The sequence below is a fragment of the Xenopus laevis genome, chromosome 1S (assembly GCF_017654675.1).
Source record: "Xenopus laevis strain J_2021 chromosome 1S, Xenopus_laevis_v10.1, whole genome shotgun sequence".
Classification (NCBI taxonomy): Eukaryota; Metazoa; Chordata; class Amphibia; order Anura; family Pipidae; genus Xenopus; species Xenopus laevis.
Window position 1 is genome coordinate 13,031,698 of NC_054372.1, and position 25,444 is coordinate 13,057,141.

Consider the following 25,444-nt stretch of genomic DNA (forward strand, 5'->3'; position numbering starts at 1 on the left):
TAAAAGCTTCTGCTGTATACAGCTCAGCCTAATTCATTACGGAAGGAATGCAAGACAAATCAGCTTAATAGAAAGATGACTGCAGGGAAGAAAGAAGTGAGCATTTAATTGTTTTATGCCAAAGGCAAGAGAAATATCATTAAAACTTAAAGGGGAACTCCACAAAAACACAACTTGAGCTTTTTGAAAAGTAAACATAATTTCAAGCAGCTTTGCAATTAAAAAATATGCAGACTTTTCATGATTTTTTATGGTTTCTGACAGGTCCCTAAGCCTAGCCCCCTGCTCTCCTGCTGATCTGTCTGACTACTTTGCTGAGCTGGCTGACTATTGTTACTTTGTTCAACAGCTATCTGTCCTCAGCCTGCATCCTCCAAACCCCAATATTCCCTGAAAACGTGATTTCAATAAGGAAAGGAACATCCCAGTGCAATGCATTGTGGTTTATGTAGTTCCTGCATGCTGTCTGTAAACTGTGGAGAAGTTGTTACAATTTGTAACATCAGTGTTTAGTCTCTCCTTCCCTGCCAGGATTTCAAATGATGCAGAAAGAGAAGAACTGTTAAACAGCTGGATTTCAGCATAGAAAATGGCATTTATTCATACTTTTTGAAGAAACAGGTAACTGTGATGGGTATATTAGGGGTTTCTGTGGGCCTCTTTATCAAATTTTGGTTTGGAAGCTGGAGTTCCCCTTTAATGGACCAGTGACATCAAAAAATTTAATTGTTTTAAAGTAATAAAAATATAATGCAGTGTTTCCCTGCACTGGTGAAATTGTTGTGTTTGCTTCAGAAACACTACTATAGTTTATATAAATAAGCTGCTGTGTAGCCATGGGGGCAGCCATTCAAGAACAGGATACACAGTAGATAACAGATAAGTACTACTATAGTTTATATAAACAAGCTGCTGTGTAGCCATGGGGGCAGCCATTCAAGCACAGGATACACAGTAGATAACAGATAAGTACTTCTATAGTTTATATAAATAAGCTGCTGTGTAGCAATGGGGGCAGCCATTCAAAGGAGAAAAGGCTCAGGTTATACAGCAGATAGACTCTGTAGATCATAATGGTGTTATCTGTTATCCACTATTTAACCTGTGCCATATAGTCTTTTTTCACTATGAACTATAGTAGAGTTTCTGAAGCAAACACACCAGTTTTACCAGTGTAGGGCAACACTACATTATATTTTCATTACTTTAAAACACTTTCATTTTTTGGTGTTACTGTTCCTTTAACAAAAAATGCAATAAAGTCTGAAGATGAAATCTAAGTGGGGGCTTGGAAACAATGCAGTAAATAACATTATGCAGATAGAAGTGATGTGGCCTTGGGACCTATGCACTCATTATACTTTGGAAACGTGGTTCTGTAACAGAAAGAGCAGTTGTATTTTTGTGCCACAGAATTGCACAATAGCGGTTCATTATTCAAAAAGAAGATTGTGAGCTCAGCCTGGGAATCCAAGACTTGCAAGATTGACTCAGTCAGTATTAAAGCAGATGGCTGACGCACACAAGAAACATACGACCACGAATTTCAAAGAGAGGAACCGCCGGGAATTCTACCATCAAATAGAATACATTTTAATCTGCATAAAATTACTGTATCTACTGGATTAAAATATTTGATAGGAGAATATTCTGTACAGTCTGCAGTCCCAAAGGGCATTGTTCATCTCTGTGATGTCCCAAATCCATTTATCAATGGTATGAACCCCCCCTGGGCCAGGAAAGTCATTTAAAACACATTTAGTCATTTATTATTATACAGTTTACCATTATGTGGCGGATAATGACAGCCGTGCTAGTGATATCCATGAAAATGATAACTAATAGGGTAAAGTTCAATTATATGGAAAAGCATCTCCCAATTCAATCTAATTCATATATTTCTGATATTTTAACCAAATCTTGAAGTTCTCACTAAATATGGCCTCTAGTGCTGTGTTAAATCATCAGGCAACTGTTACTTTTTACACCAGGGGCCCACCCAAAAACCTTAGACCAGGGGCCCACCAAAAAAATTTAGACCAGGGGTATCCTCACAGTACAATTATTCTTCCTCTCCTCACTCAAACTCTTTTCTCCTAGTCTCTTTTCATTACATACTATAATCTATTATTCCATATAATTAGCCTCTTTGTTCTCATAGAAATAGAGAATGGCCATAAAATAGGCCAAATGTTTAGCAGCATGCGGGGCCACTGACAGCTGAGCCCACCGGGAGTTTTCCTGGTATCCCAGTGGGCCAGTCCAACACTGTATCCCTTGTACAGTATATACCCAGCTACTTTCCCATGTATCCCTTGGATATGCCCAGCTACTTTCCCATGTACCCCTTGTATATACCCAACTACTTTCCCATGTATCCCTAGGCCCGGATTTGTGGCTAGGCCACATAGGCCCGGGCCTAGGGCGGCACATTTTTGGGGGCGGCATGCCGCCCAGCCGCTCTGTGGGGAGCCTGTGCTCCGGCACTCGCACGCTGGCACTTTTGCGCCAGCGTGTGGTAGTGCGGGCGGGCGCTAGGACCGCGCGGAGCGCACGGCCTAGGGGCGCCCGCCCAGTGAATCCGGCGCTGTGTATCCCTTGTATATACCCAACTACTTTCCCATGTATCCCTTGTATATACCCAACTACTTTCCCATGTATCCCTTGTATATACCCAGCTACCTTCCCATGTATCCCTTGTATATACCCAGCTACTTTCCCATGTATCCCTTGTATATACCCAGCTACCTTCCCATGTATCCCTTGTATATACCCAGCTACTTTCCCATGTATCCCTTGTATATACCCAGCTACTTTCCCATGTATCCCTTGTATATACCCAGCTACTTTCCCATGTATCCCTTGTATTTACCCAGCTATTTCCCATGTATCCCTTGTATATACCCAGCTACTTTCCCATGTATCCCTTGTATATACCCAGCTACTTTCCCATGTATCCCTTGTATATACCCAGCTACTTTCCCATGTATCCCTTGTATATACCCAGCTACTTTCCCATGTATCCCTTGTATATACCCAGCTACATTCCCATGTATCCCTTGTTTATACCCAGCTACTTTCCCATGTATCCCTTGCATATACCCAGCTACTTTCCCATGTATCCCTTGTATATACCCAGCTACTTTCCCATGTATCCCTTGTATATACCCAGATACTTTCCCATGTATCCCTTGCATATGCCCAGCTACTTTCCCATGTATCCCTTGTATATACCCAGCTACTTTCCCATGTATCCCTTGTATATACCCAGCTACTTTCCCATGTATCCCTTGTATATACCCAGCTACTTTCCCATGTATCCCTTGTATATACCCAGCTACATTCCCATGTATCCCTTGTTTATACCCAGCTACTTTCCCATGTATCCCTTGTATATACCCAGCTACTTTCCCATGTATTCCTTGCATATACCCAGCTACTTTCCCATGTATCCCTTGTATATACCCAGCTACTTTCCCATGTATCCCTTGTATATACCCAGATACTTTCCCATGTATCCCTTGCATATGCCCAGCTACTTTCCCATGTATCCCTTGTATATACCCAGCTACTTTCCCATGTATCCCTTCTATATACCCAACTACTTTCCCATGTATCCCTTGTATATACCCAGATACTTTCCCATGTATCCCTTGCATATGCCCAGCTACTTTCCCATGTATCCCTTGCATATGCCCAGCTACTTTCCCATGTATCCCTTCTATATACCCAACTACTTTCCCATGTATCCCTTCTATATACCCAACTACTTTCCCATGTAGAGCATTATTTGCAGGCTCAGCATTATTAGATCAGGGTAGCAGGGAGGGGACTGAAGGAGCAGTGAACAGTAGAATATGATATCTGGATGGGGGGGGAAATAAATTTGGTTTCATATTAAGGAAATATGATGAAACAGAGAAATTACATAAAGGCATCATAATCTTTTTAATAAATGAAAATGCACTGTGTTTGTAACAGATACCGATTGATTTAAACCAAAGTAAGACCCAGGAGCTCAGGGTTAAATGTTGTGGGGCCAGTTATTTTTTAATGAAATTAAATGAACCAATATTTTCCCAGCAGCTGAAAGGCAAGTCTTTATATCAGCATTCACTGCAATGTGTTCATGTTGGGATGTAATTTTCCACTCTGACTGCTGCTCTGCAGCTTTGTGTTAAAGTAAGTGTGAACCCCACGTTAAGTGTAACAATGAATCACTCGTGTGACGGGCGCAAAATGCGATGCTATTTGTGAGCTCTCACCTGACAAAACCAACGTGGCTTTATTAAGGGAAAAATACCTACTTTTTTAACCAGGAAATATAGGGCACCCATTTATTTCATTTATCTTTTCTGACAGGCTGGAAGCAAAAAAAAACAAATCCCAGGTGGTTAAGGCTGCTGCTTCCAAAGACGAGCGTGTGGCCGAGCAGCAAACAAAACTGCAAGAGAAAGTGACAGAAACAGGCAGCCATAAGGCAGAGCCATGAGCAGAACAGGAGCAGATTGTAAAAGGCAAGTACAAGTTAGAATTAACAACTGCCATTGTCAGAAATTAGCAAAGAAAAACGAACGCACTTCAGAGTCATAATCATTTTTTGTATTTCAGTAACTCAGCTGTTGGCCTCTGGGAAAATGACTTAATGGATGCTGCATTAGTGAATATGCAGTGCATGTTATCAGTGGTGTGACTAGAGTTCACTGGGCCCCCCTGCAAATAAATCTTCATAGGGGCACACTCCGATCCCCATCCTCCCGCCCACTTCCTGTCCTGCCTCCACCCTGCCCACATCCTGCCTCCACCCTGCCCACATCCTGCCTCCACCCTGCCCACATCCCACCGCCCATACCTCAAACCACCTAAAGTTACAATTGTAAACAAAGCACTGCTATGCTAGCACATACCTCCCAACATTTTGGAAATAGAAAGAGGGATAAAAAAAAAGTTGTAGTGCGGCAAATTTTTTGGACCACGCCGATTTGTGTGGTCACACCCCCTAATTACCATGTTCATTTTAAAAAATTTGGCAGGTTATGAAAATTTGAACATATTTCTGTTTTTTTTCCAGTTATTAAAGTTTTGCACAGTCCCACTCCCAGAGACCTTTAACAAATTACTTTGCCCCAAATAGTTTTATTTAATTATGATCAACGGATGAAGGGAGGTTGAAACCCCCCAAAACGTTGATCATTGTGGTGAAAAATCAATAAAAAGAGGAGCACGTCCCCGACTGAGTGTGTGCGGATCCGTGAGTCTTCTGCTGTTGTACAGGAGTTGATCATCTAAGTATTATAATCCCCCAGGCAGCATATTGTACAGGAGTTGATCATCTAAGCATTATAATCCCCCAGGCAGCATATTGTACAGGAGTTGATCATCTAAGTATTATAATCCCCCAGGCAGCATATTGTACAGGAGTTGATCATCTAAGCATTATAATTCCCCAGGCAGCATATTGTACAGGAGTTGATCATCTAAGCATTATAATTCCCCAGGCAGCATATTGTACAGGAGTTGATCATCTAAGCATTATAATTCCCCAGGCAGCATATTATACAGGAGTTGATCATCTAAGTATTATAATCCCCCAGGCAGCATATTGTACAGGAGTTGATCATCTAAGCATTATAATCCCCCAGGCAGCATATTGTACAGGAGTTGATCATCTAAGTATTATAATTCCCCAGGCAGCATATTGTACAGGAGTTGATCATCTAAGTATTATAATCCCCCAGGCAGCATATTGTACAGGAGTTGATCATCTAAGCATTATAATTCCCCAGGCAGCATATTGTACAGGAGTTGATCATCTAAGCATTATAATCCCCCAGGCAGCATATTGTACAGGAGTTGATCATCTAAGCATTATAATTCCCCAGGCAGCATATTATACAGGAGTTGATCATCTAAGTATTATAATCCCCCAGGCAGCATATTGTACAGGAGTTGATCATCTAAGTATTATAATCCCCCAGGCAGCATATTGTACAGGAGTTGATCATCTAAGCATTATAATCCCCCAAGCAGCATATTGTACAGGAGTTGATCATCTAAGCACAATAATCCCCAGCTTGGTATATAGCACAGAAAAATATGGTAGCACACAGGCAGAAGTAAGTCACACAGGGGCAGGGTCGGACTGGGGGGCTTTGGCCCACCGGGGCTACTGCCCCAGGGCTCCCCCTGTTGCTCCAGTGCGCCGCATTTGTGACTATGCACACTTTGCCTTGTTTGTGTGCACGCAAAAAATTTTTTACTGCAACTTCCAGACAAAGGGAGGTCGCCAGCATTGAGAATTGGATCTGGGCGGGTGGGGCCCACCAGGTTTTTTCCCGGTGTCCCTCCAGCCCAGTCTGACGCTCTACAGGACCAGCGAGCTTTATCAGCAGAAGTCTATTCTACCAATTTAACCCAACAGCCCTGGTTTGCCGTGGCTCTTACCCTTCTTTATTTCTCACTGTAAATATTACAACGTGCAGAATAAACCTACGACTATGTTGTGTGCATGCAGGATCAGCATGTCATACTGATAATATTTTCATTTTAAGTAACTGTAGTTAAAGTGTGCTTCAAAAGCGGATTAGGCTCCTTGCAGCCCCAGGTGCAAGCCGTACCCCCTGCCAGGGCAAAGTATACGTGGAGCAAATAAAGCAGCAGCACTCCAGTATCTTTAAAAAATTGTAAAACTTTACTCAAATGCCATAGGCAACGTTTCGGGCTACGCAGGCCCTTTGTCAAGCCATTGTGGCTTGACAAAGGGCCTGCGTAGCCCGAAACATTGCCTATGGCATTTGAGTAAAGTTTTACAATTTTTCAAAGATACCGGAGTGCTGCTGCTTTATTTGCTTCATTTTAAGTAACAGCACAATGATTTCATAATAGTCTCAATAACAGTAGCCAGAGTTTTATCTTTTGTTTGTGACCAAATAGAAGCAATGGACATCAGTGAGTGGAAGGCAGAGTGCAGCTCTTTGTGTCCAATAAAACCCTGTAAATCTGGTCAAGAGTAAAGGTATGGGACCTATTATCCAGAATGCTCGGAAGCTGGGGTTTTCTGGATAACGGATATTTCTGTAATTTGGATCTTCATACCTTAAAGCTGGCCATAGACGCAATGATCCGATCGTACGAATCATGGATTCGTACGATTTTCGGACCGTTTGTGGAGAGTCCTGACATTTTTCGTCCGGCGGAGATCGGTCGTTTGGTCGATCGGACAGGTTAGAAAATTTCTGTCGGCTGCCGATAATATCTCAGTGTGTATTGCCGATCGTATGATTTTCAGAGGGAGACTGTCACCAGCTTTGTCAGACATAAATATCGTACGATTGCTGTCAGGGGCAGAACATTGGCTGATCTGTTCTTTTACTACTTTATTTGATCTCAATGGTAAGACTTTGATCTGAATGATTAGTGGCAGGTTGGGAGATGGGAAAGTCTAATCGTACGTTGATTCATACGATCGGATCTTTGCGTCTATGGCCAGGTTAAGTCTACTAGAAAAGCATGTAAACATCAACCAACGTAACTAACAGAGCAGCAAATCTGGAATTTAGTACAGGCTGTGGGTCTACAAGCGTTGCATAATCACTTGGCACACTGCAAGGAAACTGATTAACTCACTGGCCAATGACGGCATATGTGTTTATTTATTTTACTGCAAATGAAAAAATGAATGATTTATTATATCCATATTTTACATTTAGCATCTCGAAACGGAAGGTAAGGACCCTGAGTATCTGCGTTTAACATAGGTCACTTTCTAGTGACCTATGAAAAAAAATGAATATAAAACCTATTTCAGGGAGAGTCTGAGTCTGGTAGAGTTTCTCACAAAGGTTTACAGCCTAAAAGGGAGTGAGACATTACATGGGGGTGACTTGAGTGGCAACAGAGGTTCCTTTCTATCTAGATGTATGTTGTGTCAACTAGTTTTCAGTGATCACCAACCTTTTTTGCCTGTGAGCCAAATTTAAGGGGCAGATTTATCAAGGGTCGAAGTGAATTAGAGGGAATTTTCGAAGTAAAAAAATTCGAAATTCGAAAGTAATTTTTTGGATACTTTGACCATCGAATAGGATACTACGACTTCGATTCAAAGTGAAATCGTTCCAATATTAGACCATTCGATAATCAAAGTACTGTCTCTTTAAAAAAAACTTTGACTTCAATACTTCGCCAAATTAAACCTGCCGAAGTGCTATGTTAGCCTATGGGGACCTTCTAGAGCTTCTATGGGGACCTTCTACGTTTTTGGAAGTCGAAGTAAAATCGTTCGATCGATCGTTGAAATCCTTCGAATCGCAGGATACCCAAATTAGATGAAAAAAACTTTAACTTCGATATTCGAAGTCGAATTATTTCAATTCGATGGTCGAATTTCGAAGTATTTTTATCTTCAAAATTTGATCCTTGATAAATCAGCCCCTATATGTAAAGAGAGTCTGGGAGCAACACAAGCAATAAAACAAGTCCCCGGAATGCAAATAACGGTTGTGAACTGCTCTTTACTCAGTTTGGCAGTACACTTGGTTTTTATGCAACAAAAAAGGATGTAGTAACAAAGTATTTTATTTGTTTTTTTTTGTTTTTTTCTATGATAGCCTATGATTAAGTGCCCCTAAAGCACGAAACGCGTAAGGCTTTTGGCGTGATGTTTTTGTAATAAAATACTTTTTTACTACATCCTTTTTTTGGAGTGTGATCCAGTTTGTGCCAGCCTATCACTATTCATTATTTGCTATACTGCCTTTCTGAGCTAAAAGTTTGGGGTTTTGTGCACCTGGATCCCCTATCCGTTTGGGTAAGTTAACTCCAACATTACTGCATAATGCGCTGACACTGAACATCATGTATGTATACTGGAGTAATATTCCTGCCTCGAACAACTGCGCTGAAAGTCACAAAAATTTCCGAATTACATGCGCAGTTGTTCGAGACCTGAATATTACTCCAACTGTGCATGTGTCGAAACTCCGTTCACTACACGAAGAATACCGAAGAATAGAAGATGGCACCAGTGAACTCCCGAGGACAGAATCTGCATGGAGGGGTAAGTAAAAAGTTAGGGACATTTGCCCGGGGTAGGCTGGGGGGAGGAGGGAGAGAGGGTATATTTAGGGTAGGGGTATTTAATAAAAGGGGTTGAATTCTCCTTTAAATGAGCCTTTGGAAGGTGGGGGTCTAGACTCTTATCTCTGAGAGTAAGAACCAGACTATGGGTGCATCACAGCAAGTCCTAGGGGTGAGAGTGGGAATAGGGAATGAAGAAGGAGGTTGTGTGCCGAGTCAAGGTTACATGTTGGGTTGTAACAGGAAAGTGCCAGTTGTTTTATAAGCTAATATGGCTGCATGACAGGTAGAGAACATATGGACTTACAGAGGGGACAGCACCCCTGCAGTGTGAGGACAGGTATACGGTACAAGTTCGACAACTGTATTTATAATGGATTGGACTGGGGATAGTTTTGAGAGATCGACTGTAATCTTAGAGAAAATTAGGAGAGCACAAATAAGAATGTCAGTTGTCTTATGTGTGAGGAAGTGTTACATAGGGCAATGTTGTTAAAGGAGAAGTCATTTAATTAGCATAGGTACAGACCCCCTACCCCAATGGAACAAACCACACCCCTTTATTATGTCACTTACAAACACATTTAAAAGGCAGAGTTGCTTTGCAGTGTTGACAACTTCCATGTGTGCCATTCACTTCTGGTCCCTGTTTCATTGGTGCTGATCATTGAATCAGAGTATGTGCACTGGATGTCAATCTGTTCATTGGTTCCCGTGTGAATTCTACTGATGTTGGTGACATGGTGACCCCCAAACCTGTGGAGGACTAAAGGAGGATTAAGGAGATCTGCTGAGTAATTGATAGAAGGTTTGTGCATAGTCACATGTGTAGGAGGAGTGTATAAGAGAAAAAGTGTTAGTATTAGGAGAGGCACATTAAATTGTGAAAAAAAGGGTTGGGGAGAACACAAACATGAAACATTTTTCCTAAGGGGTTCTGAATAAGGGGTTTTATTTGGTTATTTGGTAGTGCCTATGTGGACACGTTGCTTGTGAGCCACTGGTTGGGGATCACTGGGTTAGACGCAGAGTAGAGATGAATTAAGACAAGAGTACGTTCGTCTTGGTGGATACGGACTGTGCTCCATTGTATGAGGCCATAGGAGGAGGAAAGACAGGGCACAGACATAGTAGTCCTTGCTAGGGTCACTGCACTGTGTGACATAGCCTTAAAGAAGAAGGAAAGGTTAAAACTAAGTAAGCTTTATCAGAAAGGTCTCTATAAACACACCAGTAAATCCTCAAAATAATGCTGCTCTGAGTCCTCTGTCAAAAGAAACACCACATTTCTTTCCTTCTATTGTGTACTCATGGGCTTCTGTATCAGACTTCCTGTTTTCAGCATAAACCTCCAGGGCTAGGGCTTGAGCATGCTCAGTTTGTTCCTCTCTCCCTCCCTTTCCCCCCTTCTTCCTCCCCTCCCTGCTGTAATCTGAGCCCAGAGCTGAGTGAGCAGGGAGAGACTCAGGCAGGAAGTGATGTCACACCAAGCTAATATGGTAGCTGCTATCCTAAATAAACAGAGAGCTTCTAGAGCGGTTTACTCAGGTATGGTAAAGAGTTCTGCAGAATAAATATAGTGTTATAGCTTGCATTGTTGTAGCTTATCTATTGGCGATAAACTGCTTTGGTAGCTTTCCTTCTCCTTTAATAATAACATTCATATAAGGTACAAGTTCAAGGTGAAAATGTGCTTTATTTTAAAACTTAATTCTTTTCTAACCTTGTGAGAAGCACATTGTAAGCAGTTCCTTTCTAATTCTGTGTAAATAACGTGTATTGTGGAAGCTAAATTGCTTCATTCTCCTGATAACGGATTAACCTCAGTCAAGGTAACAAATCACTGTCAGGGCACAATAGTCCCGATTCTATTGTATCTTCCCCGAGCTCAAGCACACATGCTAATGCTGGCAAATGACTACACAAAGCACGCAGGCCTCACTCAATGCAGACTGGCTGCTGGGGTCGTTCAGATAAAGCAGCCATAATTCAACCAACTGTCATACAGCAGATCTGATGCACAAACAAACCCCGCTTTATGCCAGTCTTTCTCTGTGGGAATAGTCAAACCATAAACAATCAATGTTATTTATGGAACTTCTCTATTGAATAAAAACAAGGAGACTATGAAAAGAGAGACAACGATTGAAATGATCATTTCACCCCATAGCCAATGACTCGGAATAAATCAGCGGTGTTGCTGCCGAGGAACAAAAGTGTCCATCATTGCAAGGAACACTTCACTACTCAAAGACGCAGCCAGCGAGACTTTCAATGTTTTCTTTTCCTGTAACTTTGTTTTCCCTTTGTACAGAAGGATATACAGTATATACTGTATAGAGGCATGTTTATTAAAGGTCGCATTTAGAATTCATGAGTTTTTTTTAAACTCTATTAAATTTGAATACACAGTAGAACCCCCATTTCACGTTTTTTAAGGGACCATAAAAAAATGGTGTAAAATCCAGGAAAATGTAAAATGAGGGAAATGTATTATGTATAATATATAGGTGGGACCACAAAACAACAATGTAAAATGAGGGAAAACTTAAAATCAGGGGATGTAAAATGGAGGTTCTACTGTATTCGAAATTCGACTGGGGGGGTTATTTATTAAAAAAATCTAATATATCAAACTGGGACAAATTATACTGACTGGAAAACGCGAATAAAATTCTAATCGAATTCGACTAAACTCGATTCAAGTTTTTTCTAAGATGTCCAAATTGGTCACTGAAAAAGTCGATTTCGAGTTCTTAAAGGGCCAGAGTTTGATAAATCTTGAAATTCGAATTAAAACTCAAATCGAGCTGGGATAATTCACAATTCGAATTTAAGAAATAAATTTGAGAATCCAAATTTTCAATTCGACCCTTAAAGGAGAAGGAAACCTAGTCAGCGCAAAAACCCCCCCTCCCGTGTGTTGCCCACCCTCCCTTCTCCCCACTGGCCTACCTGTCCCGCTGGGCAAATGCCCCTAACTTATTACTTACCCTTCTGCGCAGGTCCAGTCCACGGAGTTCACCGACGACATCTCCTTCCAAGCGATCTTCTTCCTGCTGTGACCGGCGCATGCGCAGTAGGAGCATTTCGCCGGTACGGATCTACTGCATATGCGCCAAAAGTCACGAAGTGAAATCTTCGTGACTTTTGGCGCATGCACAGTAGATCCGTACCAGCAAAATGCCCCTACTGCGCATGGGCCAAAATGCCGGTCAAAGCAGGAAGAAGATTGCGTGGAAGAAGATGACGTTGGTGTACTCCGTGGACTGAACCTGCGCAGAAGGGTAAGTAACAAGTTAGGGGCATTTGCCCAGCGGGACGGATATGCCAGGGGGGAGGAGGGAGGGTGGGCAACACACAGGAGGGGGGGAGGTTTTTTGCGCCGACTAGGTTTCCTTCTCCTTTAAAGTGGGCCGAGTCACCAAGAAATCTGTATAATAAAAGTCCTTTTCAAATTAAACATGAAATCCAATTTCTATTTTTTATTAAAGCATTCATAGCTGTTTTAAGCTCATTTAAAAATCTCAGCTGTCAATCAAATAGTGTCTGCCCCTCCTCTATGCCTTAGGGTGGGCTCATGTCTAGGACATTAGAGGATCTCTTTTGTCTTTATTTTGCTTCCTTGGATATAATAATTATAATAACAAGTGGCCACTTCAAGCATTTGCACCAACATCTCTAATAAAGACGTATATATGACCTATATGTACCCACCCTATTCAAATTGACCTAAGCGTAAGAGTACTACTAAGTTTTGCTCGGCAGAATTGAACGCTAGCGAAAGATCACTATGAAATACTCACGGTGATGATTTAACACTAGCGAAACTTCACCAGCGTTTGACTGCTGAGAAGCAACTTTGCATTTTAGTGAATTAGGGGCAGATGTATCAAGGGTTGAATTTCGAGGGGTTAAATCCCTCGAAATTCGACTGGGGAATAGAATCGAATAGGCAATTCAGGCGCATTTACGCGCTGGTGAATAATCGAATTGGCGAATATTCGCCAGGCGAATAGGCGCACGATTGAATATTCGCTCGAAGGATTTTCATTCGATCGAATGCCTTTTTATTCGTTCAAAAACTTGGAAAACAAGCCTATGGGACTTTCCCATAGGCTTTTAAAGCAATTCGGTAGGTTTTAGGTGGCGAAGTAGGCAGTCAAAGTATTTTTAAAAGAGACAGTACTTCGACTATCGAATGGGCGAATAGTCGCAGCGTTTTTGCGCTTGATCCAGTACTTCGACTATCGAATGGCGAATAGTCGCATCGTTTTTGAGCTCGATCTATTCGAATCATTCTACTCAGGCGAATTTACGCCAATTCGATAGTCGAGGAGCACAAAAAATTACTCTAAATTCGAGCTTTTTTTCCCTCTATTCATTCACCCGATCTTGGTGAATGGGCCCCTAATTAGAGTAGTGGTAGCGAATTTCAGCCTGGCGTACTTGGGCAAAGTGTGGCGTATCCTTCACTGGTGAAAAATTTGTCCTTTAGTGAATTTGCCCCTTTGTGTGGCCCGTAGGAAATACTGGCTTGGAGCAAGATATACACATAGGCAGCTTATAATAAGTGCATATAATATTGTGTAGCAACTTTCAGCTACATCGTAAATATCCAGCCCAAGCAGATACTGTATCCACATTACCAGGCCTGGACTGGCAATCTGTGGGTTCTGGCAAATGCCAGAGGGGCTGCTATAAGGTGCCATAGAAAGTCACTATTTAGTGGGCTGGTGGGGGCTGTTTGGGCCTCTATATGGGCTGATTGGGCCTCTGTGTACCTGAAATGCCAGGGCCTATTTTAATTCTCAGTCCAGACCTGCACATTACCCTCTGCAAAGCCAATAAATCAAATGTTATATTGAGGTTCCTAAGCAGAGATAACTCCCGTGACTGAATGCTAAAAATATAAAGCAACACTGGCATCTTGTATTGTGTGAGCTAGTAATACATTGCACTTTAGATAAGGAATTCTAAATTCACTTTCATTGATCTGCAGGGGAATAAAATCGGTGTAAATCTCCAGTGCTGGCCGAGTGCTGCATAGGAATTATATGATGAAGCTACACTGCAGCCTCATCTATTCTCTGTCCTGCTGACTCAGCCCCTTCTATATATTATGTGAATGTCACGTGCGGTCGCCGTCTCGTGGTAAATAGATCACACAACGGTTAAATAATAGGGCATTAGGGGGTGAATAAGGAACCCAATCAAGCCCTAAGAGTAATGACACAGGCATATTGGATATTTTTGTCATTCCCTGAAGTTTTATTGCTCTGAGGGTGGGAGATTTTAAACTTATTTGTAAATGTAATTGCAAGTCTGACCTTCGTCTGTACTGGCGGTTCTGACTACATGCCCCACTGAAACAATTTTGCAGCAGTAACGACCCCCTCTACTCAAAACTCAGTTTTCCACAATTCTGTGATTTGCTCCTTTACAGGTGCCCCATTTTTGTGGTCCTGTCCCCAATCAGCATCATTCTGCCCTTCGTTTGTAATCACTGGATCTAATTTCGAATTACTGAGCGAGTTTCATATTTTCATTGTACCCCAAGTATAAAATAATAAAATTTAGAAAACACCATTTATGAACAGGAGACGTCATTGAAAGGCCACACGTACAGCAGATCAGTCTCCAGCAGTGTTTATCCAGGCTATGGATCAGTGTGTGATACAGTCATGGGGCTCATAGCTGGATGGATTATACATCACATGCTGGTATATTCCCTTCATAATCACTGAGATGCAATTTCCTCCCCAGAAACTTATACACAGGGAGGTATTGCAGTATTGGGACTGACTTCATACTAAAAATAGCATTTGCACTTTGCAAGGTGCAAAGATCACACACTGCCAGGTAGCTGCCAACTGGCAATACATTCATTTATGACTCCCAGCAGGAAGAGTGAGTGTTGTACCCTTTAATGCTAGCGACACAAACTCAATCGGGTCAGGACTTTGTCATTCAAGTACACAGAGTCCCAAATAGCTCATATTGGCTCAATAAAAAAAGCAACGGTCTCTGGTGTCTTACAGAATTCCCCAGATTGCCAGTCTTGGCCTGAACTCCAGCAGAGTCTATGTACTCAAAATCTCAAATAATAATAAAATATATGAAGGAGGTACCAATACAAGATTTTGTTTGAGACAGTTGCTGGGTGATTCACAGGCCATAAAATAGGGCACTTGGAGGATAATGTATGAAACAGGGACTTGCATTATAACGGACAGAACAGGCACTTGCAGGCTAAGGGACGGAACAGCCATTTGCAAGATAAGGGAAGGGAAAGGCACTAGCAGGATAAGGGACAAAACAGGCACATGCAAAATAAGTTATGAAACAGGAACTTACAGGATAAGGGAAGGAAAGGGCACTAGCAGGATAAGGAACAAAACAGGCAGTTGCAGGATAATGGAAGGAAAGGCACTAGCAGGATAAGGGAATGAAAAGGCACTAGCAGGATAAGGGAAGGAAAAGGTATTAGCAGGAAAAGCGACAAAACAGGCACTTTCAGAATAAGTTATGGAACAGGAACATGCAGGATAAAGTACATAACAGTCAGTTGCAGGATAAGGGAATGAAAAGGCACTAGCAGGATAAGGGACAAAACAGGCAGTTGCAGTATAAGGGAATTAAAGGGCACTAGCAGTATAAGGGAAGGAAAAGGTACTAGCAGGATAAGGGACAAAACAGGCACTTTCAGAATAAGTTATGGAACAGGAACATGCAGGATAAAGGACAAAACAGGCAGTTGCAGGATAAGGGAAGGAAAAGGCACTAGCAGGATAAAGGACAAAACAGGCAGTTGCAGAATAAGTTTTGGAACAGGGACTTGCAAAGTAAGGGAAGGAACAGGTTCTTGCAGAATAAGGAGGAACAGGCTATTGCAGTATAAGGGACACAACAGGCTCTTGAAAGATATGGGAAGGAACAGGTGCTTTCAGGATAAGGGACAGAACAGGCACTTGAAGGCAGGGTTGGACTAGCCCACCAAGAGAAATCCCTGTGGACCCGGCTGCACAAGACCCATAGCCTCCTCGGGGTTCAAAGTTTGCCACACGATGGCAGAAGCAGGAAGAAATATAAGATATGTCAGTGTGGGTTTTTGTCTTAGGGGCCTCCACGGCTGGAATGGTGGGCCTTTTAGGTGATGGGCCCCCAATCTGCAGGGGTAAAGAATAAAACAGTCACATGCAGGGTAATAGAACAGTATGAGGGAATTGAGGCATAAACAATCAATACACTAACTGGATGTATGTACCAAATAGTGTTACAAGAGAAATACCTTTCAGTTCAGTTTGTTTTTCATCTAACTTCTTTTGGTTGCTGGCCTTTATTTCTCATCTTCTCTATTCTTATCTTTTAACATAACATTTTCGTTTCAATGTATTTTATCATATTATTTCTCATCCAGTCCATCAGAACAGGTGAGAAGCCCTGTATATAGAAAATTGCGTTTTGGAAGCCCTTTACTGACCTCCGGTGGAAGGGAACTGTCATAGCAATATATCAACAGGTTTCATATACAAATCTGTCACATATCTCCCATCTCCTGTTCATTAATATAATGTAAAATTTTAAACTATTAAAAAGCAGTGTATGTCTGGCGGATTATATTCTCTGCTGGTTTTTGCTCCTGCAACAATGTAGCAGAGGGCACCTATTTACCATACCTGGAGGAGACCATACTTCTGATAAGCTGCTCTTTGCTTGACAGCTTATTTTTTAAAAATCAACATTAACTGGGGGGGTCAGCAATGGAGGCATCCATTGGTATTAAAATCAATCAAATTTATTAATTGTCCATTTATTTGGCCAGGGATACTGTCATGGGAAAAAACATTTTTTCCAAAACACATCAGTTAATAGTGCTGCTCCAGCAGAAATCTGCACTGAAATACATTTCTCAAAAGAGCAAACAATTTTAAAATCTGACATGGGGCTAGACATTTTGTCAATTTCCCAGCTGCCCAAGTCATGTGACTTGTGCCTGCACTTTATGAGGGAAATGCTTTCTGGCAGGCTGCTGTTTTTCCTTCTCAATGTAACTGAATGTGTCTCAGTGGGACATGGGTTTTTACTATTGAGTGTTGTTCTTAGATCTACCAGGCAGCTGTTATCTTGTGTTAGGGAGCTGCTATCTGGTTACCTTCCCATTGTTCTTTTGTCTGGCTGCTGGGGGGGGAGAAGGGGGGGTGATATCACTCCAACTTGCAGTACAGCAGTAAAGAGTGACTGAAGTTTATCAGAGCATAAGTTACATGACTTGGGGCAGCTGGAAAATTGACAATATGTCTAGCCCCATGTCAGATTTCAAAATTGAATATAAAAAAATCTGTTTGCTCTTTTGAGAAATGGATTTCAGTGCAGAATTCTGCTGGAGCAGCACTATTAACTGATTCATTTTGAAATTTTTTTTTTCCCATGACAGTATCCCTTTAAGACTTGTCTTCATAACGCTCACCACTTCCTCAGAAGGCACTTATTACTCTTCCTTTTACCTATATTACACTGTAGCTAGACAGTTTGGTATGAGCACTGCTTGAATTGGGATCAAAAAACATGGGGGGTGGTATGTCGCAGCAACATTTTAGCCCCACCCACAAATATAAGCCACACCTACCATTATAATAAACCTGGGGTTAATAATTACCCCCAAAACTCATAGCAAGACGGCACAGAGATTATTTAATGTATAAATACACCAGGACTCATAGCAGGATGGAACAGAGATTATTTCATGTATAAATACACCAGAACTTCATAGCAAATAGCAGGATGGCCCAGTGGCAATTTTTGCTAAGGCAAGAAAAGTTAATTAATAGTGTCACAGTGACAGTAAGGGCAGAGACATACGCAAAGATTCGGGGACAAATCGCCTCTTCTTCAGGCTACTAATCTCCCCGAACTGCCTTCCCGCCAGCTAGAATTTAAATCGCCGGCGGGATGGCACTTGGAGAGCTTCATTTCCCAAAGTCGTTTCCTTGTGAGGGAAAACAAAGTGATCCCGCCGGTGATTTAAATTCTAGCCGGCGGGAAGGCAGTTCGGGGAGATAAGTCGACCAAAGAAGAGGCGCTTGGCGACTAAATCTCCCCGAATCTTCGCGTGTGTCTCTGCCCTGAAAGAAAGAGAGAAGAACCAGAAAATATCCCTGTAAGAATCTTGTGATAAGGGAACAGTGGGGGAAGTGAAGAGACTGTCACTGTTTAAACAGCACTAGACAGTAACGAAAGACCCGTATCCTTGCCAGCTGGCAAGCACTCTCTCTCCACTGATAGACGAGGAGCGGGAGAAAGGGAATCTGCAACACACACACACAACAGCCATCCTGTCTTCTAAGCTGCCGAGTTGAGATTGCACTGGGGAGGTGAACAGAAAGTCTGGCACCCTTTTCTCTGGAATCTAATTGGCTGTTCAGCTTTTTCAAAGGTACAGACAGCAATCTTCTAGCATGTGATTGGTAGTTTGATTGTACATGACGGCTGCTATAGCTGAGCCCAGACCCTGCAAGTATACAAATTTTACGCACACTTTGGACAGAGCATCTGTCAATCATTATAATTAGTGAAAAAAAATACGGTTCTGCCATAGCTCAGGTATTATTAATCTTTGCACCTGGATGGAAACTAGCCATGTAAAAAAATAATGGGATACCATCCCACCCCAATCCAAGCACTGGGCATTAGGGGATGAATGGAATGCACAATGTGTTTGTGGAAAACACAGTAATATTGGAGAATAATTCTCTAGTCCCAATGGGAAGATGTGGACAGGCAAATAGAGACCAAGCGCAAACAAAGGGCCTTCAACAGAGCTCAGCAGTGATTAAAGTAGAATTAAAGATTAACAAAAAGCTCACATAAAACGTAGTATTTCCCGAGAATCCCTCCCTTAAACTGTGATGTTTTATGTACACATTTCGTATAAGCCAAGTGGCACGGGCGAATCATCTGTTACAAATAATTGCAGATATGGAGCATGCACTGTTAGGGTTAGGCCAGACGAGGAGATTCAGTGAGGCAACTTTTGGGCGACTATTGAAAACGCATTGCTGCGTGTGCATTAGCGCAGGCAATTTTGCGCTGCAGCCTATGGGGAAAAAACGCTGAGGCAGTTCGGGGAGATAGTCGCGCAAAAGACGTGGCGATAAGTCGCCAGGCGACAAAACCTCCCCGAATTTTCCGCCTGGCCTTACCCTTAAAGTCAAGCCCGGATTAACTTCAACTGCTCTTGTGTCATCGATTATTTGCAAGAGAAGATCCAGTTGCACATGACAGAGCCCTTCAACCCAACTGCACTACTCTGCTTTTTATCAACATGGAAACAAGGAACATTAGGCAGATTTTGGAAGTGGAAAAGGGTTGGATGGACACTCAAAAAACACTACCTTTTATGAATACTCCTCGGCTCCTAAGAGCTTACAGTCTGGAAGGGTCTTCAAGATTCATGAACATTTTTTGAGATTTACAGCAGAACTACAACCTATTGATCATGCAAGAACAACTGCATTCAATATTCTGATATCGAAATAACTGTCTGGGAGGAACTAGCAAGTTGTTGAATTTATGATCGGCCCATTGTAAACTATGACCTCACAGTTTTTATTTGTAGCTGCAATTCGATCCTGAATATATTTCAATGCAGTGTTTACACACGCGTGCAAGATGGAGGCATAACTGCACAATTACCCTCTTATCGCCAGCTTACTCACTCTAGTATGTTTTCCCAATGGAGGAGTTTATTTTGCATTGAAGGCTTATATATTTTATTTCTGTTAGTTCCAGGGATAGCCATTATCAGGAGGAACACAATAGCAGGCAGAACATTGAACGCCCAGGTTAGAAAATTTTCATTGGTCACAGTGAAATGTATCCATTGTCCAATTGTTTGCAGGGCCAAGCAGGCCGCTACACACAGTTTTCCTGACTTCAACTAGACCAGTGATCCCAACCAGTAGCTCGTGAGCAACATGTTGCTCTCCAACCCCTTGGATGTTGCTCTCAATGGCCTCAAAGCAGGGGCTTATTTTTGAATTCCAGGCTTGGAGGCGAGTTTTAATTGCATAAAAAGTCTCCTGTAGGCGGCCAGTCCACATAGGGGCTACCAAATAGCCATTATTTGGCATCCCAGGAACATTGCCATACTTGTGTTGCTCCCCAACTCTGTTTACATTTGAATGTGGCTCACGGGTTAAAAAGGTTGGGGACAACTGAACTAGACAATATCGCTTGAAATGGTCTTTTTAGTTGATGGACAAATCGTACATTTAAAGGAGAAGGAAACCCCCATGGGCGCAAAACCCCTCCCCTGTGTTGCCCCCCTCCCTCCTCCCCCCCTTGCCTACCTGTCCCCCTGGGCAAATGCCCCTAACTTGTTACTCACCCCTCTGCGCAGGTCCTGTCCACGGAGTTCACATTCGCCATCTTCTCCCACGCGATCTTCTTCCTGCTTTGACTGGCGTCTTCTGGCGCATGCGGAGTAGGAACATTTACCGGTACGGATCTACTGCACATGCACCGAATGTCACAAAGTTTTCGTGACATTCGGCGCAGGGGGGAGGAGGGCAACACAGGGGAGGGGTTTTGTGCCCAGGGGGTTTCCTTCTCCTTTAAACGATTGTTTCAAGATAAGCTTGGTCTTTTAAAAATCTTAACATCTATGGCCACCTATAAAGAAGGTGTTCTGCAATTGAGAGGTCCACTTTTTATTTTTCTTTCCAGCCTGCATAAGAAAGCAAGTCTGTGCAGCCTTGAATGGGAGAATATATTGGTATTAGTTAACAAAGATGCCACTATGTGGTCCATGCCAGTGGGAATGACTTGGCTGACACACAGGCTTTGAAATTCATATTCAATATTAAAACAGAGACGGCCAGATGATGAGCTAATTGGCCACATGCCACTTTCCAGGCATACACGGCAGGGAGCTAACGCTCAAACAGCAGTTAATAGTATAAGAACAATTGGAATTAGAGGGCCCTTAGTTCATCCTGTGCATGGGAAGGTTAAAACGACACACACAGGTTTTCTTACTATGTAGGGCATGTGACATAGTGAGACCAATCAAAGACCAAGGTGGAGATAGCCATCTGACAGGCTAGGAAATAAGCAAGCATAATGGCCAGCTGGCAGTTGAGGATATAATTGGCAGGTGGATAACGAATACCACAGTGACAGTGGCAAGGTAGGAAACCATGGGTAGAAATAACGGTGACAATGAATGTACTCAGGATAAATAGCTCAGAATGTATTTTTTCCAAAAAAAAAAAAAAAAACACTGGGACTAATGCCAGTGTTAAAAAAAGAAGTCTTAGGGCAGTGGCCAATGGGGAGATTATTTATGCACAACTGCGGGCAACAAATCTCCCGAAAATGCCTTTCCATTGAAAATAACTAAAATTGCCAGCGGTAAATCCTACATATCGCCGACACGCCTGAAGTTTCCTCCAGAGGCAATTTTTGGAAGAACGAAATCGGTGAGTTGGTTTTACCGCTGGTGATTTCAGTTATTTCCAATGGAGAGCCTTTTTGGCAGATTTGTCGCCTGCAGTTGTGAAAAATCTCTCCATTGGCCACTGTAGATAAAACTCATGGAGAATTTCACCCATTAACTTCTCAGGAATGAGCCATTGTTTTGTCCCTTAAATGTAAAAAACTGGCCCTTGTTTGCACAAAAAACGGGGACCCTCCAATGGCAGTGTGAAAAAGGGAGCCTAAAAACGCTAGATTGCTTTTGTTCAATTTTACCCATTATTGTTTGTGATATTAGCCCTTGTTTTGTGAAAAATTCTGATCCTTTTTTACCCAGAACACTGAGACCCTCTGATGCAGAGTAGACATTTTAAAAAAGCCTAAAAAACATGATTATTTTGGGTGATTTTCACCCTTTGTCTTCTCTTAAATTAGCCTATATGTTGTCCGTAAATTTCCAAAAATACGGCCTCAGTCCTTACACAAAACAGTGTAATGAAAGTCTGTTAAAGGGTAGCCGCGGGTGACAGCTGGTGGGATCTAAAGGTGGCCAAACACTGAAAGATCAGATTGTTTGGCATGGTAGCCCGACCGACGTCCCCATACAATCGACTAATAAGCTCCCGACTTGGTCCATTGACAACTTTTATAGCCACCTCAAAGGGACCTGTCGCCCACACATAAAACCTTGTATAATGAAAGTCCTAAACATGAAACCCAAATTTATTCTCTTATTAGAACATCCAGACGTTTTATGAAGGTGTTTAAATATCTGAGCTGTTAATCATATAATGCCTGCACTGCCTCTATACCCGAGGCATAAAGGCAGGGCAGTCAATTACTTTTACTTTCTATTCAGCACTTCCTAGATGTCACTGCATACATCTCAACTGGCCCTGTTTTTTGCAAAAAAAATAAAATCCCATTTTTACTTTCTTTAATGAAAAAGAAACCTATCTACAATATACTTTAATTAAAAAATGTGTACTATTTTTATAAGAAACCTGACTGTATGCAGTGAAATTCTCCCTTCAGTTACTGCTGTGGATAGGAATTGTCAGATGGTCCCTAACTGCTGAGCAGGGAAACAATCATACTTATGAACAGCAGGGGGAGCCCCCTCCTTACTTCCCAGCCATGCAGAACTCAACCAGCTTTGTTTATGATGATCCCTAAGCAGCCCAGACCACACTGAGCATGTGCACAGTCTTAGTCTTGCAAAGATGTATAACAAAGTTACAAGATGGTGACTCCCTGTAGCCAACTTTGAAAGCATAAATCATTTGTTTGATTAGGCTTGTGGTGCAGTAAGTTCATGTTTATATTTAGCATAAAGAATACAGCATTTCTAGCCTTATTCTATTTTAGACTTTACTTTCCCTTTAAAAGCTCAACCTCCAGTCCCGGATTATTATTGAGTTGTCCCGACTTTCTCTTTGATCTCCTACACTGAACAGGCAGAAAAAGATACAAAGGCAGAGAGCCAAGAATGTGAGGTGCACTTGAGATACATTTGTAACAATTTAAAGGAGACATATAGGATAAATGAAAAAACCCTAATTTTGTAGGCAATTATCAGTAATATATGGTGTTGCTTTTACATGCTGCTAAAAATGTATATTATCTTTAAAAAGAGCTCCTTTATTAGAGCTCCCTATAGATGTTCTCTGGTCCCTGTGTTTCAAATGAGGGGTGGGCGTGTCCTAACAGTCCCTGCCAGAAGCACAGTAGGAGGGGGACAGTCTGAAGCACAGACAGGCTTCAGTTCCCTATCAGATCCTGCTAGCTACTGATTGGTTCCTGTCCTACAGTGCAGTGAGCTGCACAGTCTGGGAATTCAGGAAGCAGGAAGGATCATTTTTGCAGAAATATTCAATAAATCAGCCTGAACACTACTTTTTTTTTTTAAGCACAATTCTTCTATATCTAAATTATTATATTGCACTAGTACATTCTTTTTTTTTTTTTTTTTTTTACACAAAATGTCTCCTTTAAGATAAGCAAAGAAACAATAGTAACTATTTAAGATAAGCAGGTCTCTTGTGGCAATTCACCTTCATTGGCAAAACTAATAAAAACCGGACCCTAAAACCCCCAGAAATGTGTTCAAACTTTCCGTAATCTGTCAAATTGTATAGGGGGTGTGGCCATAAAATGGGCATCTTTCAAAAAATCTTCTTGCCCCTCTTTCTATTTTCCAAGTGTTGTGATGTACGTCACTGCCCTCCTCCCATTCCCCTGCTCTATAATAGTGTAGGCCATTGTGTCTGCCCATTGGGTCCCACACTGTGAATCCCACACAGAAGATTATAGGACAATACAAAACTTTACTTTATTATTTAAGGTGACGGGTCTCTTTAAGTCCATTGTGGAACAGGGGAAACGACTGCCTGGAAGGGTCAATTTTAGCCAAAGGCAAAGATACAGAGGCACAAATGAGTCGCTTCTTCTTGCTGAAACATGAGGAGCGAAGTGTGTGAGGAGGAGCAGCAATAATGACTGGTAACCACCACGAAAACTGTTTTTACCTGACAGAAGCAGAAGCTGCGCGTACAGACAATACAAGTAGTGAATAGAATACCCGCTACCGACACCAGCCTGTCACACTGAGTTGCCCCACCCTTGCGCGTCACTCCCCCTACGTGTAGCGTCACTGCGCACTTATATACGTTAGCGTGATGTCATATTCTCGCGATGTCTGGGATAGTTGTTCGGAGAGAAGAAGCTAGCCGTTATTTGCGTTGTGGAGCTATTAAACCTTGAACTTGGAGTGCGGCTGTGTGAAGAACATCGGGCCTGTCTTCGTAAAAGCGGAGTTAGTCGGTAAGGACTGACAGGAATGGGGTTCCAGGACTAAAAAGGGCAAACACAGCCCACTGGCTGGACAGGGGACATGGAGACCACTGACAGGAGAGAGGAGACCACTGACAGGAGAGAAGAGGCCACTGACAGGAGAGAAGAGACCACTGACAGGAGAGAAGAGACCACTGACAGGAGAGAGGAGACCACTGACTGGAGAGAGGAGACCCTGACAGGAGAGAGGAGACCACTGACAGGAGAGAAGAGACCACTGACAGGAGAGAGGAGACCACTGACTGGAGAGAGGAGACCCTGACAGGAGAGAGGAGACCACTGACAGGAGAGAAGAGACCACTGACAGGAGAGAGGAGACCCTGACAGGAGAGAGGAGACCACTGACTGGAGAGAGGAGACCCTGACAGGAGAGAGGGGCCACTGACAGGAGAGAAGAGACCACTGACAGGAGAGAAGAGACCACTGACAGGAGAGAGGAGACCACTGACAGGAGAGAGGAGACCACTGACAAGAGAGAGTGGCCACTGACAGGAGAGAGGGGCCACTGACAGGAGAGAGGGGCCACTGACAGGAGAGAGGGGCCACTGACAGGAGAGAGGAGACCACTGACTGGAGAGAGGAGACCCTGACAGGAGAGAGGGGCCACTGACAGGAGAGAAGAGACCACTGACAGGAGAGAGGAGACCACTGACAGGAGAGAGGAGACCACTGACAGGAGAGAGGAGACCACTGACAGGAGAGAGGAGACCACTGACAAGAGAGAGTGGCCACTGACAGGAGAGAGGGGCCACTGACAGGAGAGAGGGGCCACTGACAGGAGAGAGGGGCCACTGACAGGAGAGAGGAGACCACTGACAGGAGAGAGGGGCCACTGACAGGAGAGAGGAGACCACTGACAGGAGAGAGGAGACCACTGACAAGAGAGAGTGGCCACTGACAGGAGAGAGGGGCCACTGACAGGAGAGAGGAGACCACTGACAGGAGAGAGGAGCCACTGACAGGAGAGAGGGGCCACTGACAGGAGAGAGGAGACCACTGACAGGAGAGAGGAGACAACTGACGAGAGAGTGGCCACTGA

The 25,444-nt window shown here is 42.7% G+C and overlaps 1 long non-coding RNA gene across 1 annotated transcript in view; it reads right to left on the reverse strand.

Moving 5' to 3' along the window:
• The window catches only part of LOC121399266, a 36,408-nt gene extending 12,241 nt beyond the window's left edge, over positions 1–24,167 (reverse strand). Inside the window, exons 1-2 of the long non-coding RNA XR_005964866.1 lie at positions 24,081–24,167; positions 4,308–4,444 (exon numbers count right to left, since the gene is read on the reverse strand). This is a non-coding gene — a long non-coding RNA (uncharacterized LOC121399266). The remainder of the gene's footprint in view (positions 1–4,307; positions 4,445–24,080) is intronic.
• Positions 24,168–25,444: the final 1,277 nt, after the last annotated feature.